Raw genomic sequence first — 18,840 nt, forward strand, 5'->3', positions numbered from 1 at the left:
TTGGAGGAAAAATTCTATGAAGAGATTGAAAATATAAGAAAACGGCCTGGCACAGTGGCTCATGCCTGTATTCCTGGCACTTTGGGAGGCTGATGTAGGAGGATCTCTTGAGCCCAGGAGTTTGAGACCAGCCTGGGTAACATTGACAAACTTTGTCTCTACAAAAAATAAAAAAATTAGCCAGGTGTGGTGGCGTGCACCTATAGCCCCAGATACTTGGCAAAGCTTGAGCTTAGGAGGCAGAGGTTGTAGTGAGCTATGATTGTGCCACTGCACTCCTGCCTGGGTGACAGAGCAAGACTCTTTCTCAAAAACAAAACAAAACAAAACAAACAAACAAAAAAAACCAAGAGAATGTATTTGTCACATAGTAGTTTAAAAGTGATAGGTGAAATTGTTGGGTGAGAAAAAGGAATTACAAAGTAAAGTGAGGCTGAGGTAACTGGAGAGAATATTTGAATCAATATACTTTTAACTAGGGCTGGTAAACAAGAATAATAAAGTTCTGAACAATTACAGCTTAGCTAATTTCAGATTTCCTAAGCCCATTAGCTCCCACTTACAAGCGGACTGTGAGGACTTTCACCTCTCTGGAAGCATTCACCCATGGCCTGAATAGTACATGCCTCTGAGGGAGTTTCATCCTGGTGCTAGGCCAGTCATGTTTCAAACCTTGGAAACTGCTTATAAGTTGTAAAAACTCCGTGTTTTTCATAAAGATTCTTCTGACACTTGACACTTGAACCCCTGATTAACTTATCTTTAAGTGCTAGTCTCTTTAGATAAAAATGAGGGCAATGTGTGAAGAAGAAAATTGCATGATAGAGTTAAAGATGATTCACACACATTTACTTTGAAAGAGGCTAATGGTACTAACCAGACGCTTTTCATTTCCTCCCCTATTATACTCTTGGGAGAATATTTCAAGCTTGATTTCCACATTGATTTTTTTTTGCTTTGTCTACATTTTTTTCACTTTTATTTCCAGAATATCAGATAGCATTTCTTGAGCATCTATTATATGACACACAAAGTGCCATGTAATAGATTGAATAGGTTTACTTACTGCAGAATTTCTCATTGCCTTTAATATGACAAATAAAATGCACATCCAAGAGAGACCTATAGCTTGCACTTTTAATTGATTTTTTTAACCAGAGGGCACCTTTGTTTTGAATGTCTTTCAGGAATTCCTTCTATGGAATATACCTTCAAAATCACTGGGCCAGGTCAAGAGACCAAGCAAGCGTGTAGATAGCTGGATAGGTGGATTTGAGTCACACAGCAAAAGGCTTTTGGGTAAAAGAATTTGGGCTCTGTTGACTAGACTGGCAAGGTGGAGAGACACAATAGATTTCTGTATTATTCGTTTTCTTTGAATTAAACTGGTTTACTTCTGTTTAATCCTGAAGCATTCAACATAAAGAAAAGCACAGGAAATTATATACCAGATATGCTTATGTCCTCTTTTGAAATTAGTTTGGACCATGAGGACTATACATTCTCTTAACTCAGTGTCGGTAAATTACAGCCCAAGAGATGAATCTGGACTGCCGCCTGATTTTGTCACACAGTCATGCTAATTCATGCTTATTCTTGCTTACTCAAGCTGTCTGTGGCAGTGTTTGCCCTACAGTGGCAGAATTGATAGTTGTGATAGAAACCATATGGCATACAGAGCCTAAAGCATTTACTATCTGGCCCTTCACAGGAAAAAGTTTTGCCAGCCCTGCTTTAAAGGATTGATCATATTTACATTTTGCTTTTGGAAAATCCATATGTGGTGGACACAGCAGTAGAGAGGGGGCTAACGTGTTTGGCCACTTGCCCTTCACTGTTTTTCAAATAGAAACTAAACAATGTACTAAAGCCAGCTGTAACGGCAATGCTGTCTTGTATCTCTACAAGAACAATTCTAAATGCAAGAGACCGTACTGTGAAACCATTTCTTGCCCTAAAAAAGTTCTGAACTACAAGAGGGAACAATTCAAGAAGAAAACAGTGTTAAGGTACGCTAATACAATTTGCAGGTAATTGTAAATTACTGATTTGGGCAATAAATAATTGTGGTCTCTATATGTATACACACACACACACATAAACACATAAACATACACGGCACTACTTACTTTGTATGCACTGGCTGCTTGCCTTCTGGAAGGATATGTATCACTGGGATGCCAACCAGGAGCATCTTGTCTGATGCTGATATGTGTTTGTCTATGTATAAATTATTAGTAATCTTAAAATTGTGTTTCATATCCTTTTCCAATAAAATTTAGTTTCAGAAATCTCATTAAGCACACAAAACTGAATAAGGCTCACAATTTTTATAATTAGGTATATAGGTATAGTTAGATAAATATCTACATGAAAATATACACATAAATATAGATATGATACAGACATAGAGATACATACATATATAATTATATATATTAATTATATATATATATATTTATTAAGCCAGTATTTGTCTACATGATTACCGTAGTGAGGGGACATCCATCTGGATCAGCTAGGTGTTTGCCCACAAATTGGGTGCATTCATTTCCTTTTCTCTTTCTTTTTTTCTCAGCACTGCTTGGTTTCTGATAGTATACTTCGATCAGGCAGTAAGCTCAGCAGCAGGTTGATGCAAATTTACATGGATAATTCTGAGATCCAGAAATGGTATACTGAGGGGCCAGGCTATGTGGGCAGCTCCTCCCCTGTGGTTTTTCTTGTTCAAAAGCCTCTAAGCCTGCTGATTTCTGCAGCTAACTCTTTTGTTTGACTAGGATGACGGCGTCCCTTCTGGTCGACCGCTGCCACAACATGAGAGGAATGCCCAGCTTAGGACTGCTTCCAGTGACTGAGGTTGCAGTTCCAACCACACACATGAGCTGCCCCAAAGGAGCTACTCACCTGAGTGACAGCACAGCAGTGCTGTCGGGGATTTCAAGTGCCCTTCTTTCCATCTGCCCTCTCATTTAACTCTTGCCTCTCAAGACTAAAAACTGTGCCAAGATTCTCCAAGAATCTTCTCTATTAATTCCTGGCAAGTTGGAGGTGTAAATGAGACCCTGGTTAAAGTTACCCCTCTAATAGCTCTCTGTTATATGTGGAGAAAATGTTTAATGTTTTGGCATCAAACATCTAGTGATGATATAAAAATTTCCTTTTGAATATATGTGGAGTTTAATGGTGGTGGGTTAGGGAGACATCTAATTAGGTGCTTCTCTTATGTTTTCATTCTACAATATAGTTTTTAATTGAAAAGTTTCCTCCTATACCTATTATGGAAGCCCAATAATTTTCAAAGCATAATCTCAAATGGGAACACAAATTTAAATACTCACAATTTAAATTTTGTGAAAGGAAAAAAATAAAATTAAAATTAAAAAATGGTCCTTTATGTCAGGCCTCTGAGCCCAAGCCTGCACATATGCATCCAGATGGCCTGGAGCAACTGAGGAACGACAGGAGAGGTGAAAATAGCCAGTTCCTGCCTCGACTGATGACATTCCACCATTGTGATTTGTTCCTGCCCCACTCTGACTGATCAACTGACCCTGTGACATTCCTTCTCCCAGACAATGAGTATCAGAAGCTCCCCACCTAGCAGCTTGTAACCCCAGCCCCTGCCCACAAGAGGAAAACCCCTTTGAATGTAATTTTCCACTACCTACCCAAATCCTATAAAACGGCCCCACCCTTATCTCCCTTTGTTTTTGACTCCTTTTTCGCACTCAGCACGCCTGCACCCAGGTGATTAAAAAGATTTATTGCTCACACAAAGCCTGTTTCGTTGTTTCTTCACACGGATGCGTGTGACACTTTAGAGACTTTCTCTAATTTCTACTGATAATGCATGGTGATCTCTTTTTTGAAAACCAGTTTGTGGGTTAATAGTTTGACTATATGGAGGACTGTGAGAAATAAAGAGAAAATGTATTTTCTTGTGATTCAGTATTGCTGGTAGCTATTTTAACAGTTCATATTTGTATTTTGTGTTTCTTTAATTTACTGGTGTGACAAATAACTCATTTATACTCATTTATATTGATTTTAATATACCATGAATAAAGTATTTATAGTCCAGGCATTTCATTTTCTGTAATCTCAATATTCAAATGTTTGTTTGTTCTTAGAAATAGTTTTTATTTTTAATTTAGTAGATCCTAGGTGATGTAGATGAGCATTTACCTAGAAACACAAACATCCACAAACATACTTATGCATACTCACTAAAAAACAAAAATATTCAGTGCCACCAGGTGTATGTCTGAAAACTGGGTGTCTGCATCCTTCCTGATTTGCAGGTAAAATTTAATGATGATAATGATAATGAGAACAATTTGAATTCTATTTCTTAAGCTTTGCTATGAACCAACACCATGTTAGGTGCTTTGCATACATTTTCTTATGCTTTCTTCAGCTTACCTTGTTAGATAATGTTCATCTTTCTCATTTTCAGATGATTTGATAGAGATTTGGAGAGCTTATATGACTTGTTTGAGGTCACTTACCTGGAAAGTGGCAGAATTAAGATTTCAAACAAGGTCTGCCATTCTCTAAAACGCAAACTCTGAGTTACCACAGTATGTAATTTTCCCAAGTTAAAAATTTACCACAGAGAGATTTCCCTCCAATTTTTTAGGCACCAACTCTTCCATAAGGCCAAGAAACCTGTAGTTTCTCTCCACTGCCATCACTGCAATACATCAGTAGTGTGCAATCTTTACCATTCAGAAGGTTTCACATCTCAAATCAATCACATTTTATTTTATTCTCATTCACTTTAAACTTTTTTCTTTCTTTTATCAAAAATGTTCAGAATTCCATAACTATATGATGCCTTATAAGCGCCATTTGACTTTAAAACTTCAAATTACCACATTATTATTCATCTGTGGGCATGGCCCCTAGCATAGAAAAAATAGCAGGCAGAAGTTGAGGTCCCACTAACCTGGGAGATCATCTTTGATTTTTGATTTAATATTTGTTAAAAGATGAACCAAACTGGAATGTCAGTAGGTACATTGAGCACTGCTTCATACTTGATTTAATATTTGTTAAATATTAAAAATATTAAATATGTTAAATATTAAAAATATTAAATAGTTAACAAATATTAAATCAAGTCCAGCTTCTCCAGGACTTTTGTCACTGAGATTCAGAAATATGATTTTTCTCAGTGTTCTCAGTGGAGTAGCGGGAATAGAAATGTTTGCCCTATTCAGGGATGGAGGAATCTTTTGCAACCTTTTTTTTTTTTTTTTTTTTTTTTTTTGAGACGGAGTCTGGCTCTTTTGCCCAGGCCGGAATGCAGTGGCTATCTCGGCTCACTGCAAGCTCTGCCTCCCGGGTTCACGCCATTCTCCTGCCTCAGCCTCCCGAGTAGCTGGGACTATAGGCGCCCACCACCGTGCCCAGCTAATTTTTTGTATTTTCAGTAGAGACCGGGTTTCCCCGTGTTAGCCAGGATGGTCTCGATCTCCTGACCTGGTGATCCGCCTGCTTCAGCCTCCCAAAGTGCTGGGATTACAGGCATGAGCCACCGCACCCGGCCCCTTTTGCAACTTTTATCCAACAATAGGATCAAAAGCTGAACAGAAGGTGTTCCTGACCTTAATAAATCTTGCCTACAACCCTTGAAGCTGTGCAAAATTTGACTGAGACAGCTAAATGGGCACCAGGACCTTGTAAGTCCTCCGCTGCCAAATGATGTGGAATTACTGGCTCTAGGAGCATAAGCTTCCTCAGAATCTTGAAGAAAGGCTGCCTGTGCTCCAGGAGGCAGAGAAGTAGAATGAACGTGTGCTTTTAACCACTGTATTTTGCTGTGTTCTGATTGCTACTTTCATAAGATGTATTAGTCCTTTCTTTGAAATATTCAAATTTTAAGGAATAAAGATCTGATCTACAAGTAGGGATGACCACATCTTTTCTTTTTTCTTGGCCAGATTTATTATGTTATAATTTATATAATAAAATTTAAATTTGTGCTCGAATTTAATTTGATGAGTGTTGACAAGCGTATATAGTCATATAAAGACTACTACCACAGTAAAAATATAGAATATTTCTATCACTCCAAAAAATCTTCTCCTCCATTTTGTGATGAATTCACTTCCCTGCCCCTTGGCTCATAGCAACCACTGTTCTGAAGTCTGTTCCAATAGTTTGGTCTTTTCCAGAATGTCATCTACATGCAATTATATAATATGTACTCTTTGTATAAAGTTTTTATTTTGGGATTTATCCATATTTATGCATGTGTTAATAGTCTGTGATTTTTTGAACCATATTTTATTACATTGGTGTACCACCATCTGTTTGTCCATTAGCCAGTAGATGGACATTTGAGCTGTTTTTAATTTTGGGCTATTATGAATAAAGCTATTATAAACTTTCCAGTAGAGGTTTTATGTGGTCAAATGTTTTCATTTTTGTTGGCTTCAGATTGATTTGTACTATGCCTTTCTTCATAAGAAACTGCCAATTTTCAAAGTGTCTGTACCATTTTGCATTTCCAAGAGTTATATATGAGTTTCCAGTTGTTTCTCATCCTTGTCAACATTTGGTATTGTCAGTTTTTTCAAGTTGAGCCATTCTATTGGCATGTACATCCACATGGTTTTAATTTATATTTCTCTAAAAACAAATGATGTTGAACGTCTTTTCATGTACTTATTTGCTATCCATTTGTCTCCTTTGGTGAAAGGGGTGTCTGTTGAAATCTTTTGTCCATTTTTAAAATTAGATTGTATGTTTTCTTATTATTAAATTGTTAGAGTTCTTTATATACTTTCTGTTAAAGTCCTTTATCAGATAACTGTTTGCAAATATTTTCTCTCACTTTTTGGCTTATCTTAACACTTTTTTTCAACAATGTCTTTCAACAGGCCAACATTCTATATTATTTTAAAGTACAAGTTATCAATTTCTCTTTTATGATTTGCACCTTTTGAGTTCTAAGCTAAGAAATTATTACTAAGCCCAAGGGCACAAAATTTTTCTTTTAAAAGTTACATAATTTTATCTTTTGCATTTAGATCAATGAGGGGTCTTACAAAAGTTCATAGAAAATGACTATTATGAAAAAATCTATGCGTGAATTTTAAATTTTTTTCATACCAAAATAAGCTCATACTAACTTTTTATAACATGTCTTAACAGGATCTAGTTTGAGGAACTAAGAAGTTTAAGACATTAGTTAAAAGAGCCCCATCAGAGCAACATAAATTCTGCTAAAATTAAAACAAAAACAAATACCAAATATATGGTGAAGTTTGGGTGGAAGAATAGTGACTCATTGATGCTTTATGAAAAATTTATGGGGACAATGCCCAGAGAAATTAGCAGTTTACAAATGTATAACTTATATTAAGAAGGGACAAGACAAGGTTAAAGATGGAGCCCGCAGAAGCAGACAATCGACATCAATTTGCAAGGAAAAAAATCCATCTTGTTTGGCCCTAGTTGAAGAACAATGATTAACAGCAAAAACAATAGCCAGCACCATAGACACCTCAATTGTTTCAGTTTACAAAATTCTAACTAAAAAATTAAAGTTGGGCAAACTTTCCACTTGATGGGTGCCAAAACTGTTGTGCCAGATCAGCTACAGTCAAGAGCTGAGCTTTCCATGAAAATTGCAAAGAAGTGAGATCAAGATCCTGAGGCATTTCTTTAAAGAATTGTTAACAGGAGATGATACATGGTGTTATCAGTACAATCCTGAAGATAAAGCACAGTCAAAGCCATGGCTACCAAGAGATGGAAGTGGTTGAGTTAAAGTAAAAGCAGACTCATCAAGGGCAAAGATCATGGTAACCTTTTTTTTTTTTTTTTTTCGATTCTCGAAGTATTTTACGTGTTGACTTTCTGGAGGACCAAAGAATGATAACATCTGCTTATTATGAGCATGTTTTGAGAAAGTTAGGCAAAGTTTTAGGAGAAAAATGCCCCAGAAAACTTCACCAGAGTCATTTTACATCATGACAATGCTCCTGTTTATTCTTCTCCCCAAGCAAGGTCAATTATGTGAGAGTTTTGATATGAAATTATCAGTAATCCACCTTAAGTCCCCATTTAGCTCCTTCTGACTTCTTTTTGTTTCCCAATTTAAAAATAATCTTTGAAGGGTACCCATTTTTTCTTCAGTTAATAATGTAAAAAGGAATGTCTTAAATTTGATTGTGCTTATGTCAATAAAGTTTTTAATTTTATCTTTTAATTCCATTTTTCCATGAATTTTTGAAGTCCCCTTGTACAATCTATTTTAAGTTAAATTTTTATGTTGTGATAAAGGTTATGTTGTGCTGAGGTTTACATTTTACATATATATGTTTAGTTGTTCCAGCACCATTTGTTGGCTATCCTTTCTAAATTAAATTACCTTAGAACCCATGCTGCAAATGACTTAACATATTTTAAGGGGCCTATTTCTAATATTTTCTGTATTATGTTCCATTCATCTGTATATTTATAAACAGAAAAAACACACCTGCTCAATTACTATGGATTTATAATTCATTTTGAAATAAGGTAATGTCAATCTTCCAGATTTGTTCTTTCTCTAAGGTATATTAAAATTTTCTTCCCTTTTATTAGTTGTAATTTTTAACTTTTGTGGGTTCATAGTAGGTGTATACATATACAGGGTACATGAGATGTTTTGATACAGTCATTCAATGTGGAATAAACACATCATAAAGAATGGTGTATTCATCCCCTCAAGAATGTACTCATTGAGTTGCAACCAATCCAATTACACTCTAAGTTATTTTAAAATGTATAGTTAAATTATTATTGACTATAGTCACCCTGTTGTGCTATCAAATAGTAGATCTTATCAATTCTTTATATTTTTTGTACCCATTAACCATCCCAACCTCCACCTCTCGACACCTGCCGGCACCCCTGCAACTACCCTTCACAGCCTCTGGTAACCATCCTTCTACTCTCTATGGCCATGAGTTGAATTGTTTTAATTTTTAGATCCCACAAATAAGTGAGAACATGCAATGTTTGTCTTTCTATGCCTGGCTTATTTTACTTAATATAATAATCTCCTGTTCCATCCACGTTGTTGCAAATGACTGGAACTCATTCTTCTTTTATTGCTGAATAGTTCTCCATTGTGTATATATACCACATTATTTTAAATCCATTCATTAGTTGACGGACACTCAGGTTGGTCTTTATAGGTGAAGTGTGTTTCTTGTAGTCAACAGATTAAAAGGTCTTATTTTTTATTCATTCAGCCAGTCTATGTGTTTTGATTGGAGAGTTTAGTCCATTTATATTCAATGTTATTGATATGTAAGGACTTACTTCTGCCATTTTAAAAATTTGGTTTCTGGTTGTTCTGTGGTCTTCTTTTCCTTCTTTCTTTCATTCACCTCCCACCAGGTCCCTCCCTCAGCATTGGGGATTACAATTCAACATGAGATTTGGGTGGGGACACAGAGCCAGATCATATTAGAAGTAGTCACAAAGTTTGAAGACTTTGTAATGTATATTAATGTCTATCAGAAAGCATGAACAATAGAATGAATACTGAAATACACAGTAGTCCAAGTCAGCCCTTGTGTTCTACCACCCATTTCTAATATGATGAACTCAGAAATGCAGTAGCCATAGTGTCAGAGATGGAAGCTGAGCATGGTCCCTAAAGCATGTGTTTCCATTCACTAAGACTGATCTAGCTACTGCTTCTGATGAATGTCTAACTTGCCACAACACAAACCAACACTCTACACTCCAAGAAGATGTTATTCACCAGAAATGGCAATCTTAGTATATTAGATCTCTTCTACCTTAGAAAGTAGCTGTTCATCTTGACTGGAATTAACATATATTCTGCATACGAATTTTCCTTTCCTGCCCATAGGGCCTCAGATAGCACACTTCTAAGAATATTCAAAATATTTGATGTATCTGCATCAACAATGAATTGTGCATAACAACAGAGCAGACCAAGGGATCAACTTTTACCAAAGGAGATGTGTTGGTGGGCATATGATCATGGGTGCCATATTACATATGATGCCACCCCAAAACTGCTGCCCTAATGCAGCAAGGGACTAGCCTCTTAAAGACACAGCTGAGATATCAGCTTGGAAATGGTGGCATGTAAAATTTCTAGTAGGTGGAATAAATAAATCCAGAAACTACGGAGGTAGAAGTAGTAGCAGCTTGTAATTATGGTTAATCCCAATAACTTAGGTAGGAAATTTGTGCTTCCATTCTCTACGACCTTAGAATCTGGGGATTGAGAGATTCTTGTTCCCAGAGGAGTAACACTTCTGCCGGGTCCCAGAGTTAGAATCCTCTTTAATTTTATTTTCAGGCTTTTTCTTGCTCACTTCAAGTTCTTTGCACTAAGAGACCAGGGAGAAAGAGAGAAGTCAACATTCGGCCTGGGGTAATTCACCCAGATCATCACTGGGTACTAGGGCTAACAGGAGTAAGAATGAATAAATTCAGTGCCCAGATGATCCATTTAGGAGTCTTTTGGTAATTCTTTACTCAATGTTTATGGTAACTGAACAAGTACAGCAAAGCCTGCTAAAAAATTTTCATTTTCTAATTTACCCAAGGAAAAGTGATCAACTGGAATTCTGGAAGAAACTTTCTTAGACGAATGCACTTACTACACAAACTCGAGTGACCCATTTTGTGGACGATAGTGTATGTCATATTTCACTGCCCTAATCTCTCCTTTCATGACTGAGATACTCATTCCTCTAGGTTCTGGGACTGCTGCCTACTAATGGCTCACAGCTGACTACCTCTCCAGACATTAACTTTTGCTGAAGGAAACCACCTCGACCAAGGATACTTCTAGTATTTTGGTGATTACACTGGCTGTTCAAAAGTAAGCCCTTATGTAAATGTTTCTACCATGGTCTAGTTTAAGGTATCAATAATTTAACAACCAGGTAGCGAAATACTGGGTATTTAATAATTGGCTCTCTTGAGCCAGTATAAACAGGTTCCAATACTCCACTGACTTACAGGCTTACGTTACTCTCTTTGGGAGCAGTCTGTATCCAGTGACTACTCAATTCAGGGGTACTGGAACAAATATGAAGGTCTAATCCAGCTCTAGAATCCCGCTGCTACATTCCTTCAGGTTAACCTATTCTCTGCCCAATCTTCCTTCTCTGCCTCTTACAGGTAATTTTGCGGAAAATATTTATAAACTCATTGAACATAAATCTTCATCTCTGAGTGTGTGTTCAGGTTCCCAGACCTAGGACACAGTAACCACTGAATAAATCCCCATGATCTTCTCTCATTAAACATTTATTTCTGGCAATTAAACTTATTTTTTAGGAAGCAAAAAGTGAATGATTGTAATAGATTTTCCACATGCTCTAAGTACCAGTAAAGAGTCAAACAGAATTAATTAAAAAGGCAACAGACAAAAATTTTAGATATGCAAATGCACTGTGCCCATATAGTAGACATGTTCTCATTTAAGACTTGGGATGTGATATGGTTTGGCTCTGTGTCCCCACTCAAATCTCATCTAGAACTGTAATGGCCATAATATCCAAGTGTTGAGAGAGGGACCTGGTGGGGGGTGATTGGATCCTGGGGGCAATTTCCCCCATGCTGTTCTCATGATAGCGCATGAGTTCTCATGAGATCTGACGGTTTTGTAAGTGTTTGACAGTTCCTCCTTCACATGCTCTTCTCTCTCCTGCCTCCATGTAAAGAAGGTCCTTGCTTCCCCTTTGCTTTCCATCATGATTGTAAGTTTCCTGAGGCCTCCCCAGCCCTGCAGAGCAGTGAGTCAACTAAACCTTTTTTCTTTATAAATTACCCAGTCTCAGGCAGTATCTTTATAGCAGTGTGAGAACAGACTACTACATGATATTACCCAGACAAAGTTACATTTCCTTTTCTATGCAGGCTTACATAAAAAGATGTTTAAAAATGTATTCTGAACCCACAATTTTGGAAATGCAAGCAGCATAGTCTAAAATGGAATTTTTGATCTGGTCAGTATGTTTTTTTCACAACAATGTAATAAACAGTTTTATAGAATCTTCATTCCAAAATTCTAAGGGAGTCTAACAAAATAAATAACTTCTCCCGTGTTCTACATCCATCAATAATAGCTTAATTTTTCCAGTATGCTATGAAATGAGAGAGTGTTAAGTCTTTTTCAAAGCATTTGACTGCCAAGTAAGGAAGAATATTGTCAAATGCTCAATTATTAATCTCAAACTTCAGCTACACAGTATTTCTAAATGTGACATTAAATAATTTCTGAGGAAAATACATTTTATACTCATTGGCTTTGAATAGATACCTTTTAACTTCTCATTATTTAAAAATATCCCCAGGATATTATATCCAGAAAAAAATGCACTATTGAAAACAATTTCACAACATTCAGATATATAAAATAATTTTTGAAAAACACGAATAACACTAAAAGTAAAACTTAAATTATTCTGTAAGTCCCTAATAAGCCCATTCCTCACAAATGTTTCTTGCATATACAGTAAGTCCCCACTTAGCATTGTTCATACATCCTTGGATCCTGCATCTTTAGCTAAATGATGTATAATGGAACCAATTTATTTCTCATCAGAATTATAACAAAAAACAATATTGAATGAAACGATATTAGAGAATCTGCTATAATCATTTTGCTTAAACCTGCATTTTCCAAGAATCTATGAATGATGTTAAATGCGGACTTACTGTAATTCTAAAGGCATAGGTGCATATTTTGATAAAATGATTTTGCCAAACTTAGAAAACTGATTTTGTAATGCACTAATTTGAAGAGAAAGGAAGATATCTTTAAAATAATTCTGAAAATTTTTTACACTTCACAATGCTTATGCAAGCATCTGAGATTCTGTCTTGTCAAAGAGAATGAAAACCTAAAACTACCACAAGTAGGGAATAAGGAAGAGGAAAAATAACAACAATTGAGACTCTATTATGTTGCAGACACTGTTTTATATACATTGCTGATGCTACTTCGTTAATTTTCTCCCAGATCAGTGTAGGCTCTTCTTATCTCTAGTTGATGGATTGGGAAACTAAATGCCAGTAATTTGCCAAAGTCATATAGCTGTATCTTCTCCTCCCCTGGCTTCTCATACTTAAACACAGGCATGCCATGGGTGTAAGTTTTCTGACACCATGCTTCTCTATGTGCATCCACTCTCTAGAAGGTCACCCCAGACCAATGGCTTTAAATACATTGCCTTAGTTTTCTGTTGCTGTATAACAAATTGCCCAAAATTTAGCAGCTTAAACATAATAAACGTGATGTATTACACCTTCTCTGAAGGTTAGGAATCCAGGAGCAGATTAGCTGAGTGGATTTATTCTGGCTCTCTCATGTGGTTACAGTCAAACTCTTGACTACAGCTGAGGTCACCTGAAGACTGGACTGGTATGAAGGACTTGCTTCCAAGATGACTCAGTTAAGTGGCAGAAAACTATTCCTTACCACAGGCACTTCTCCACAGGGGAGCTTGAGTATCCCCATGACATGCCAGCAGTCTTCTCCCAAAATAAGTGTTCCAAGAGAGAGCAAGAATGAAGCCATATGTCTTCTAAAATTGACATGGATAGTTTTATGTGTCAGCTTAGCTGGACCACAATGTCCAGATATTTGGCCACTTGTTTTTCTGGATTTTTCCATAAGAGTGTTTTTGGATAAGATTAACATTTTAATCTGTGAACTTTGAGTAAAGAAAACTGCCCTCTATAATATGAGTTGATCTAGTTCAATAAGTTAAAGGCTTGAAGAGAATAAAAAGACTGACCGGCCCTGAACAAGAACAAATTTTACTAAAAAATGGCTTTTGGACATGGTTCTTTCTGGGTCTCCATACTAATGATCTATGCTGCAGATCTTGGACTTTCCAGCCTCCATAACTGCATGAGCCAGTTCCTTAAAATAACATCTCTCTCTTTGTGTATGCTCACACGTGTGTGCACACATATGTGCATGCGCTCACACATACACGCATAAATATTTTTGGCTCTGTTTCTCTTGAGAACCCTGATGATACAATAACCTAATTTTGGAAGTGGCATGGCATCTCTCTTGCCATTTTCTATTAGTCGCATGTACCAACCTGGTAAAATGAATGAGGAGACCAAATAAGGCTGTGAATACAAGTAAGCAGGAAACATTTGAGGCCATTCTGGAGGCTGACTATCACATCTATAATCTAATAATACCCAAATTTATATCTTCAATTCCAACTTTTTTCTTAAAATATAGACCCCTAAATACAATTGCCTAGCTGACATCTAGACTTAGGTATAAATAAGCAGTGCTAGCTTAATGAAACTCCTGAATCACTGCCTTTCCCTACCACCTATCTGTTAACCTGCTAGTGTTCTCAATTACAGTTAATAATAGTAATTATTATTAATAGGATTGTTCCATTCCTCAGGACAAATCTTGATTTTGATCTTGGTTTATCACTCTATCTGTCTCACACTCCACCTCTGACCCATGAGCCTGCCAACTCTATTTACAAAAATATCCTGGTCCCAATGACTTTTTACTTTTCACAGCCTTCATAACTATCACTCTAGTTCAAGTCACTATCATCACAGGCAAATGGAACATAGAAAAGAAAATACTTTCTTTCTGCTACCATCAGCTAGGATCTAAATTTTCCAGTATGCTTTGGAATGCCGTTTTTCTTAAAATTAAAAAAAAAAATGACTACGACTATATATACAGAATGCATAAGGCCTGGCATCTGGTTTTGCATGAGATACTAATTTCTGTACTTTAACAAAATTTTCCGAGTATGACCTTAGCATGATCTGATAGGGGATCAAAATGTTTACACAGACATTTTCCTTTTGTTTGTTTCAGTCCCTCTTGAACTCTTTGTCAACTACTACTTGGCATTTTGAATGGGAAGGCGTCACCGTTCATCAAATTAAAATGCACATACAAATGCATTTTAATGTGCAATGTACATTAAAAAGCCTCCCCCAGAAATTATATGATCCAGCTTTACAATGTAATTTTAGCATTAAGGCATTTTATCACAATAGAATTACCAGCTCTAATTTGTTTATTTCTTTTCCCTCTATCAATTAGTCTTCTGCCAGACCAGCAAGTACTTTTTCTTTTATTAATGGCACAATGGAAAAATAATCACTAAGATGGACATGGTTTGGGCCTCTGAGATTTCAGTAAATAAAGCAAATGGGGTGGAGAAGTGCTTCTTAGGTGCCCATCTCAGGCTCTGTATGGGGCATGGGTAAAGACCCCCACAGGGGGTATTTACATGACTCAGTTTGATAAATGCCTCTTCTAAGAAGTGAATGTTCACACTTTATGATATAAACTAAATAAATATATCAAGGAGATTAAAGCTTAAAAATCAGAAAGAATATTGCCTTATGTCAACTCTTGTTATATAGTTCATTCTCTGGATAACTGAGGTCAGTATATTACTTATCTACAGATGTGCAACAATTTCTCCAAAACATAGCATCTTAAGACATTTATTATCTCTTTCTTCCTCTGGGGCAGGAGGAGTCCAAGAGTAGCCTAGATGGATGGTTCTGGCTTAAGGTCTCTCACAAGGTCATAGTCAACTCTTGGCCAGGCTTGCAATTATTCAGAACTGGAGGATGAGTTTCAAGCTCACTCAAGTGGTCATAGGCAGGCTTGAGCTCCTCACTGGCTATGGTTGAATACCTCAGTTTCTTGCCATGTAGGCCTATCCATAGTGCCATTCACAAAATGGCAGCTTGCTTTCCTCAGGCCAAGCGATCAGGACAGAGATGGTATCCAAGACATAAGCCATGTCATTCTCTAAAGTTACGCTCACAGGTGACGACAGCAGATGTGCTGCATTCTATTCACTAGAAGTGAATCACCAAGTCCAGCCCACACTCACACTGAGGACAGTAAGGCTCCATCTCTTGAAGGGAAAAGTACCAAATAATTTGTGGTAATACAGTTAAAACCACCACGGGCAGATAATCAGACACTTTAGGTCATCCCTGGCCCAGATCTGGTACCAGTTCTGACTTCTTCGCTAAATTTCCTACAAGGACTGGCACCTCTCCCCTCTGGATGTGGTATCCATATATAATTTCAAACCTAATCTCATTCTGAAACAACAATAAACTCACAGAAATAAAATGATCTGCATACTTTATCTTATAGTCATTTTCGAGTGGTTTGGAGTGCAAACTCTAGCATCTAGTTTGAATACTGGCTCTGCCATTCATTTGCTTCGCAACTTTGAAAAATGATTTCAACTGTGCATTCCTTAAATTTCTTATCTGTAAAATGCAGATGAAAACACCTACCGGGTAAATCTACTGAGATGATGAAATATTTTATTATATATAAAATGCTTAGGATATTGCCTGTAATACAGTAAATCTTTATTAATATCATTATCTTTATTATTATTATTATTATTATAGAAGTCATGCCCACCCATAGTCCCAATCATGGTACAGAAAACAGGAATGTATTCCATAGATATAAGAAAATAGTAATGAGCAAGGCTGTTTTAGGCATTGGACATTGAATAGTGAACAAAGCTGTTGAAAACCCTGCCCTTCAAGAACATCTGTATTTATGAGTTTTGCTCACATCATTCATGATTGTTTCCATAGCTTTGCTAAGAAAGATGAAATGAAGACAACTGAGTGGTCTTGATAGCAAAGCTGAACACACAGAGCAGGTTCTGCCTGGAGTGTGTCTTAGTTATCAGAAGAGTATACCGTTCATGGCTAGGTGCAGTGGCTCATGCCTGTAATCCCAGCACTTTGGGAGGCCGAGGAGGGCAGATCGCCTGAGCCCAGGAGTTCCAGACCAGCCTAGGCAACACGGTGAAACCATCTCTACAAAAAATACAAAAGTAAGCTGGGCATGGAGGTGTGTGCCTGTAGTCCTGGCTACTCAGGAGGCTAAGGTGGGAGGATCGCCTGAGCCCAGGAGTTGGAGATTGCAGTGAGCTGAGATCACACTACTGCACTCCAGCCTGGGTAAACCAGCCAGACCCTACGTTAAAAAAATAAAAAAATAAAAATAAAAATAAAAGAGTATTCTGTTCCCTAGCTCTGTCTGTTCCCAAGAGCAAAGGAGAACAAGTTGCGGCTTTGCCACTGATCTGATGTGTTCTGTTCATGTGAGCAAGTCATTTAATCTTTCTCGGGGTGTTTCTCATTTACAAAATGAGAAGTGCAGGGGTTATACTACATTCTTGTTTGATTTTTTAAAAATTGTGTTCTAGAAAAGATTGGAATTCCTCAGGAATGCTTCTCGGATTCTGTAAACATTTTGTTGGAATTTTACTTTATTTATTTACAAATACTTTATTTTCTAAAACATCAATAAAAATCACATACAATAAAAGGGACTATTTATTATATTAATGTTAATATATTAGAGACTATATGGGTTAAGATTTGTCCTTAATACTTTATTTAATAATAAGGAAAAAAATGCCATACAGCTGAGTTTACAAAATGGATACTAAGTTGTACTTTGCTGTTTCATACAATGCAGTTCCACATAAAAGTTGAAAATAGAGTCCCATAAAATGACTTTGCAATTCATTTTTCTATATAATAATGACTAAAATTTTGAGCCATTATTATTTCCCAGAACCTGCCTTAAGTGTATAGTATTTCATTTTAATATAAAAACAAATCTGTCATGTTGGCATTCATATCTTACTGACAGAAAGTAAAGAAACTGAGGGTAGAAAGGTAAAGTAACCTGCCAAGTTTATCTGACTTACAATAGTAGACCCAGAATTTAAATTGAGATCTACAAATATATGCTTTTATTACCACGCTAATTATTTGTAGGATTTCTTATTAAGATAACCACTATATTAGTCTCTTTTCATCTGTCATATGTCACACTAGCTCTTATTATTTGCCGAGACCAGCTTGGTCGGGGAGACCCTAACTCAGTGGCGCTAGAGGAATTAAAGACACACACACAGAAATATAGAGGTGTGAAGTGGGAAATCAGGGGTTTCACAGCCTTCAGAGCTGAGAGCCCTGAACAGAGATTTACCCATATATTTATTAACAGCAAGCCAGTCATTAGCATTGTTTCTATAGATATTTGATTAACTAAAAGGTATTCCTTATGGGAAACGAAGGGATGGACCGAATTAAAGGAATAGGTTGGGCTAGTTAACTGCAGCAGGAGCACGTCCTTAAGGCACAGATCGTTCATGTTATTGTTTGTCACTTAAGAATGCCTTAAGCGGTTTTCTGCCCTGGGCTGGCCAGATGTTCCTTGCCCTCATTCCCGTAAACCCACAACCTTCCAGCTTGGGCGTTAGGGCCATTATGAACATGTTACAGTGCTGCAGAGATTTTGTTTATGGCCAGTTTTGGGACCAGTTTATGGACAGATTTTGGGGGGCCTGTTCCCAACAATTATTGAAGGGTGTCAGCTGAGAAGTTTGATGGTCGAATTCCAATGTAAATGACTTCTCAGGAGACAGGTCAAATAAACTGCCATGATTTTAAATAAAAATTTATTCATCTCTTCCTGTTTCAGTCCAATAATCAGTTGCAAAAACTACATTGCTTGTTGGATTCATCCACCTCCAATGATATGTTAGATGATCAATGGCCAGTCACTTTCTAGATCTCAGGCTCAGTCTGCGTCACATGGTGAGTTACCACACTGACCCCTCCTGACCTTGGAAAGAAGTGTGGTATGAAGATGAAAGATCAAGATATTTGAAAGGCTTGGAGAGGTGGCATCTAACACATGCCTTTCATGACATCTAGGGGCCAACTTTGTCGCTCTCCCACTCTCCCTCAAGTCACTCTTACAAATTATAG

General features: G+C 36.9%; 1 long non-coding RNA gene across 2 annotated transcripts in view; it reads right to left on the minus strand.

Moving 5' to 3' along the window:
• The window catches only part of LOC129136130 (uncharacterized), a 94,944-nt gene that overhangs the window by 46,433 nt on the left and 29,671 nt on the right, over positions 1-18,840 (minus strand). Inside the window, exon 1 of one of the 2 annotated variants that reach the window (XR_008537446.1) lies at positions 2,490-2,690. The exons of the other annotated variant lie outside the window; for it this stretch is intronic. This is a non-coding gene — a long non-coding RNA (uncharacterized LOC129136130). Of the gene's footprint in view, positions 1-2,489; positions 2,691-18,840 lie in introns of those variants that run through there. 2 annotated transcript variants of the gene reach the window in all.

Source organism: Pan troglodytes, chromosome 8 (assembly GCF_028858775.2).
Source record: "Pan troglodytes isolate AG18354 chromosome 8, NHGRI_mPanTro3-v2.0_pri, whole genome shotgun sequence".
In the NCBI taxonomy this organism is placed as follows: Eukaryota; Metazoa; Chordata; class Mammalia; order Primates; family Hominidae; genus Pan; species Pan troglodytes.